Source organism: Tursiops truncatus, chromosome 16 (assembly GCF_011762595.2).
Source record: "Tursiops truncatus isolate mTurTru1 chromosome 16, mTurTru1.mat.Y, whole genome shotgun sequence".
Classification (NCBI taxonomy): domain Eukaryota; kingdom Metazoa; phylum Chordata; class Mammalia; order Artiodactyla; family Delphinidae; genus Tursiops; species Tursiops truncatus.
In genome coordinates this window covers 22,458,536-22,465,260 of record NC_047049.1, presented here as the reverse complement: position 1 = coordinate 22,465,260, position 6,725 = coordinate 22,458,536, and the positions used below count along the sequence as shown (strand labels likewise).

Genomic DNA, 6,725 nt, shown 5'->3' with positions numbered 1-6,725 from the left:
CCAGTGTTCATAGCAGCACTATTCACAATAGGCAAAACATGGAAACAACCTAAATGTCCATCAACAGATGAATGGATAAAGAAGATGTGGTACATATATACAATGGAATACTATTCAGCCATAAAAAAGGGCAAAATAATGCCATTTGCAGCAACATGGATGCAAGTAGAGATTATCATACTAAGTGAAGTAAGTCAGAAAGAGAAAGACAAATGCCGTATGATATCACTTATATGTGGAATCTAAAATATGGCACAAATGAACCTATCTACAAAACAGAAACAGACTCACAGACATAGAGATCAGACTTGTGGTGGCCAAGGGGGAGGGGTGGAGGGAGAGGGATGGACTGGGAGTTTGGGGTTGGTAGATGCAAACTATTACATTTAGAATGGATAAAAAACAAGGTCCTATTGTATAGCACAGGGAAGTATATCCAATCTCCTGGGATAAACCATAATAGAAAATACTATTTTAAAAAGAATATACTTCCCATTTATTTGCTGCTATAGGCTTTCAATGATATAAGCAGTTATATGCATGGGATAAAATAGTGTTGGGCCATTGTAAATTGAGGTGAAGTAACCAGATCATCTCTTCTCCATGGTCTAGACATTGCTTCCATGTCTAAATGTCCTATGTAAGTAAGCTTTAATAAGGTACTTAGAGTGAATTTCTACATGGACTTATTAATGCATTGATTTAAGAATTTCACTGTTTTTTAAATAGCACTAAGTCTCATAACTCTGCATCAATCATCTTATGTATCTATGTGTAAAACTGAGTCACTTTGCTGTACAGCAGAGATTTGCACACCATTGTAAATCAACTATACTTCAATAAAGAAAAAGAAATGAGTGTAACTTATTAGCAAAAATAATATAGTAATACCTGGAAAATTAGAAGTAAGTAGATTGATTCAACTTTTTCCCATAGTCAGTTTCACTGGGAAATTTTTTAAAATGTTTTTGTTTGCTGAATAAAGGCTTATAAAACAACAACAAAAAACACAATTTTATATGGTTGTTTGGATATTAAACCAGACAACGTAGGTGGAGAGTTTAGCATCCTATAATTGACCTTGTCTTTATTTAATATTTTGATACTTTTTCAAAATGGGATTTTTCTATTAATTTTGATTTTTAAAATACTGCTTTAAAATATTATCTATCTTGGTGGCTGAGTTTTTTGGTATCTCCTTAAATTTCACTTCTGAAGTGAGTTACACACTTGCCTCACCCTAGTCTCAGTCCTGCCTTACCTGACATATTTAGGACACTAAATAAATATTATGCGTTTCTTTTTTGGCTGTGGTTACATTATATTACTAGGTTCTCTCTCTCTATTTCTCTATGTTTCGATCCATCTCTCTCTGTTTCTCTTTCCCCTCCTTCATATACACACGTGCATACACATACACCCAAAAAGCTACTACTACAGTTGCACAGTTGTTTCTTGAAATAGAGCTTAGTTTCTGGAAAAAAAAAAAAAAGAACATTCATCATACATAGCCTCTTCATTTTTAATTACTCCCGATCACAACACACAGCACATGTTGGCGTATAAAGGACCCAGTGCTGGAATTGCTGTGTAACGAGGCTTTACCTGTCACTAACATGTGCTGTTGCTATAAGCAACATTTCCATCTAATCTGGTCAGCTATTTCAACAATACTAGGATCGGGCCTCAGGAAACAGGGACAGATTTAGAGCTCTGCATTATCCCCTATAATGCCCAGCATGAGAAAGTAGCCAAGGAAAGCTTTCTCCATCTCTGTTGGCACTCTTGAAGGACACTGACAAGATGACGGGGGATATGCTTTAGGAAAGGAGCTATAAACAACATCCCTCTGCATCGAACAAATGTACTGACAGTTAAGCGAATGGCTGTCTACTTATTATCATGGATTTTTACTAATTTTTCCTACACGCTTTAAAAAATCTTAATAATTAATAGCAATACATTATTTCAGCAGCTAGGAGGTTTAACCTTCATTCTCCATGACAATTGCATGCTAATGTTTTCGACATGTGCCATACCTAACTCTTGCCAAGTACAGTCATTACAAAGAAGACAGAGAGGTTGGGAAATGGGAGGAGAAAGCAAGAGGAGAGGGACGGGGAGGAAAAAGAGAGGCATGTGGAGGCAGAAGTAGGTGCTTATAAATAACAGAGCATGTGAAAATCAATTTTGGTCTTACAGAGAACAAATTTAAAATAAATCTGGAAGCATTATAGTCAAGATTGTAACAAAAATTAGATGTGAAAGCCACACCAATTCAGGTGATCATCCCTGGATTTTTCATACTTCCAGCCAACAAAAGGCTGTTCACTGATTAATCACACAATCTGAATCCTGCTTGAGATCTGATATTAAAAAAAAAAAAAGTCTGGGAAGAATTAGGATTAAGGCAAACAAAAGACATGTGGAATCACTTTCAGTAAACGACCTTCTGTAGAGCAAGAATCAGGAACTGTGTATATGCTGGCAAAACACCCTAATCATCTTAATCTAGGTACTGTCTTGAGAGTGGAAGGAGTTTATGAAGTCCCACACTGGATGCTGTAAAGACATCTCTATTATCAGGTTCTATAGAATTGGAGAGTACCAGTGGGAAGAGGCGGGGAGTCTTTCATGAACAATTAAACATTCAAAGGAAATAAAATGAAGATGAGCTGCCAGCAAACCCAGGACAGTCATATTATGGGAACAATAAAATCAACTTGATATAAAATCCTTAGAACTAGTTGCCAGATAAGCAGGGGGAAGAATTAATGCAATTGTTTCAGTTACTGACTTTCTCTAGACTTTGCATATGGGCAGTCTCCCTTAGGACCATTCTCTCCTCTTGTTATGCAGTCTATTCAGAATGGAACTCTCTTGTTCAGGGTACTCTGAGTCTCTCTAAAATGAATGAGATTTCAGATTTCACTGGTGAAGGGAATAGTTCCAGTTTCATCCTAAACACTAGGTCGATTTTAACTTACAGGAGGCGGGCCAAAGGGAAATTTGTTGTGGCAAGAGAGCTATGTTTTCATTTTATATTTGCCATCCATAATTTGTATTTATCTTCCCTGACCACAAAGTGACATACTGTCCTCTATTTACAAGCTAATAACAAACCCATTACAGGCATCCTGTGTTCTAGCAGACTGTTAGTATAAAATAATTGTCTATAGATAGAATAAAATCTTAGATATGCATTTTAACAGAAAATTAATTCTAACAATTTGAGTTTTGGATAGTCTTAACATACACAGCATTTTTAGATTGAATGTTCTAATAAAAGAAACAACTGGCCAAAGTTACGATAGGTTGAGTTTTTTAATATTGGGAGGTATTACATTTTACAGTAAATTAAGCTTTTACATAGTCTACATTCTTGGGATATTTTGTTACTAATGCTTATGAAATTTAGAACCTCTCCAAACTTACCAGTAAATAATCTTGAAGGAAATATTCAAGCATACCCCACCTCTTGGTTATTGGTTAACATTTAATCGAAAGAGAACCATTAATGGCTCATTTTTAGGCTTCCAATAAAATGTATCTAATTACATAGTCACTGAATCTAGTGCCCAGCTATCAGTAAGACAATTAGGAACCACCTCTGCATTTGTCATTTGAGAAAGAATGAACGTTACTTTGTATGTTCATTTTTTTGGTTTGGTTTTGAGTGAACTCAGAGTCCTATTTAGAAATTTAGTGGAAGATGTAAGTTGATTCTTTTTAATATTTACAAAAAAAGCAGTCAGTGCAGCGACAATACAAGCTTCAGGATTAGACACAAAATACTGTGGGTCTGATATCAGGAAGTAATTCCCCAGCCATCTGGAGAGCGAATAATTCTGAGACCTGTTGTAAACTGTACTCCACTGCTTGCAGAGACAGATGCTGACTGTACAACAGTTCTTCTTGATCTGGGTTCACAAACATGTTCTTGGGGATCAAAGGCATCGTTTCCCTTTTAAAAGGTATTCAGGGTCCACTGGCATTTGGATAGCACTGTGATGGAATAATTCCAGAAAGATACAAAAATTAAGACCTGTCATTATTTGTTTTCCTGTATTCTCTGAGATCTTCCAATGAAAGGGAAAATGGATAGTTAAAACAATATCCCCATATTCATTCTTGGAACCATTGGCTCAGATCCCAGAGGATTTTTTTTAAATCAAAAGAAGAGAGCCTGTGTTTTGCTGGAATGGGCTCGAGGGTAGGGAGGAAGGCAACATGCAAGGAGTTTAGAGTATTTTCTTACATCTATCTAAGAGGCTGTGTCTGAGCTGCTCTGCTCCACAGACCCACCCTCATCAAGGTTATACACAGAGAGCAATGCAGTAACACAGGAAGCAATGTTTATCAGAGCTTACTTACATGTGGAACTGTGTGTCATGGCTTAACTAAAAGGAACAAAGTAGCCTGAAACTCTGTAGGACATACTGGAACACTGGGTCTAACATATCTTAGAAGATGGGGTCTGGGGAGAGAACAAAAAATGAACCAATAGGATTAGACAACAAAGGCCAACCTAGAAAATGAGCCAGGAACCATTTTAAATTTTCTTTCCCCAAATTTCAGGGTCCTTGGTGCTGTCAACCAAGAACTTCAGTCAGACCCTCAGAATGGGAGAAAATATTTGCAAATGTAGCAACTGACAAAGGATTAATCTCCAAAATATACAAGCAGCTCATGCCGCTCAATATCAAATCAACAAACAATCCAATCCAAAAATGGGCAAAAGACCTAAATGGATATTTCTCCAAAGAAGATATACAGATTGTCAACAAACACATGAAAGGATGCTCAACATCACTAATCATTAGAGAAATGCAAATCGAAACTACAATGAGGTACCACCTCACACGAGTCAGAATGGACATCATTAAAAAGTCTACAAATAACAGATGCTGGAGAGGGTGTGGAGAAAAGGGAACCCTCTTGCCCTGTTAGTGGGAATGTAAATTGATACAGCCACTATGGAGAACAGTATGGAGGTTCCTTAAAAAACTACAAATAGAACTACCATACGACTCAGCAATCCCACTGCTGGGCATATACCCTGAGAAAACCATAACTCAAAAACAGTCACGTACCACAATGTCCATTGCAGCACTATTTACAATAGCCAGGACATGGAAGCAACCTAAGTGTCCAGCAACAGATGAATGGATAAAGAAGATGTGGCACATATATACAATGGAATATTACTCAGCCATAAAAAGAAATGAAATTGAGTTATTTGTAGTGAGGTGGATGGACCTCAGGTCTGTCGTACAGGGTGAAGTAAGTCAGAAAGAGAAAAACAAATACCGTATGCTAAAACATATATATGCAATCTAAAAAAAAAAAAAGGTTCTGAAGGACCAAGGAGGGGCAGGACAGGAATAAAGACGCAGATGTAGAGAATGGACTTGGGGACACAGGGAGGGGGAAGGGTAAGCTGGAATGAAGTGAGAAAGTGGCATTGACATATATACACTACCAAACGTAAAACAGGTAGCTAGTGGGAAGCAGCCGCATAGCACAGGGAGATCAGCTCGGTGCTCTTTGACCACCTAGAGGGGTGGGATAGGGAAGGTGGGAGGGAGACTCAAGAGGGAGGAGATATGGGGATATATGTATATGTATACCTGATTCACTTTGTTATACAGCAGAAACTAACACACAATTGTAAAGCAATTATACTCCAATAAAGATGTTAAAAAAATTTTTTAATTAAAAAAAAAGAACTTCAGGCAATTTGAAAGTGATGGGAAATTAATCTTTCCAAAACACAATTCAGAATACATCACTGCTTTGCTCAGAAACCTTTAATGCTGTACCCTCTGTCATTTGGCTATTAGTCTAAAATATTTACTTGGCCTGGTATTCAAAGCCTTGAACAAACTGTTTCAAACTACATTTCCACTCTTATTTTTCATCTCTTTACCTACACTATAAGTTTCAGTCTTACTCTCCTTTTTGCAGTCTTCAGTTTTTCACTCTGTTTCTTTATCTATATTGCATTTTTTGCCTATAATATCCAATTCTGCTCTTCCTTGTCATATGTCCTAACCAGACCCAGCCTAAATGCCACCTCTTCCACATAACTCCACAAAAATTCCCCCCAGCAGGAAGTGCTTTCTCCTCCTTTGCTGTTTCTCTTTTCTTTATACATTCAAGGAGAGTCCACATGATGAGAAAGAAACACATAGGCTTTAAAGTGAACTGGGGTGGAGCAGACTTCACAGGGTGCTAAGTGTGTAATCTTTGACATTTTCATCTTGCTTCACTTCAGTTTCCTCATCTCTACAATGGGAACAAGGGGAAATTCCAAACTTACAAAGTTATTGTGAGGACTGAGGGCAGTAACATGGTAGCGTGACAGCCTAGTGCTTTCCCTGCATTCATCCACTTTTCCCTTCCCATGTAAACCCTCCTTCTGGAAGAGAGCCGATAAAGCCTTTCCCCTGTGGATTCAGCTCCTCTCCGTGTTAAATCTCTGTCTCTAGCCCTTGTTCCAAGCCAGGATTCTCCAAAGCCTGGTCCTAAATCAGATCCATGACCCTTCCATTGCCTTCCTCCAAATCTACGTATCATCTTGCATGCCCTGTTTGCCAGGGTTGTGACAAAAATAGAATCACAGATTATTAGTCAACTGACAGATAAGGAAATTGAGGCCCAGAGAGGAAAAGTAACCTGTCGAAGAACATACGGTAGTACAATCGTAAACCACTGAATATTCA

At 37.8% G+C, this 6,725-nt stretch overlaps 1 non-coding gene across 1 annotated transcript; it reads left to right on the top strand.

Annotated features, from left to right (window-relative positions):
* The first annotated feature begins 488 nt into the window (after window positions 1–488).
* Window positions 489–618, top strand: LOC117308580 (small nucleolar RNA SNORA20). Its single transcript, XR_004522676.1, has one exon. It is a non-coding gene; the product is annotated as a small nucleolar RNA SNORA20 (small nucleolar RNA).
* The last annotated feature ends 6,107 nt before the right edge of the window (window positions 619–6,725 follow it).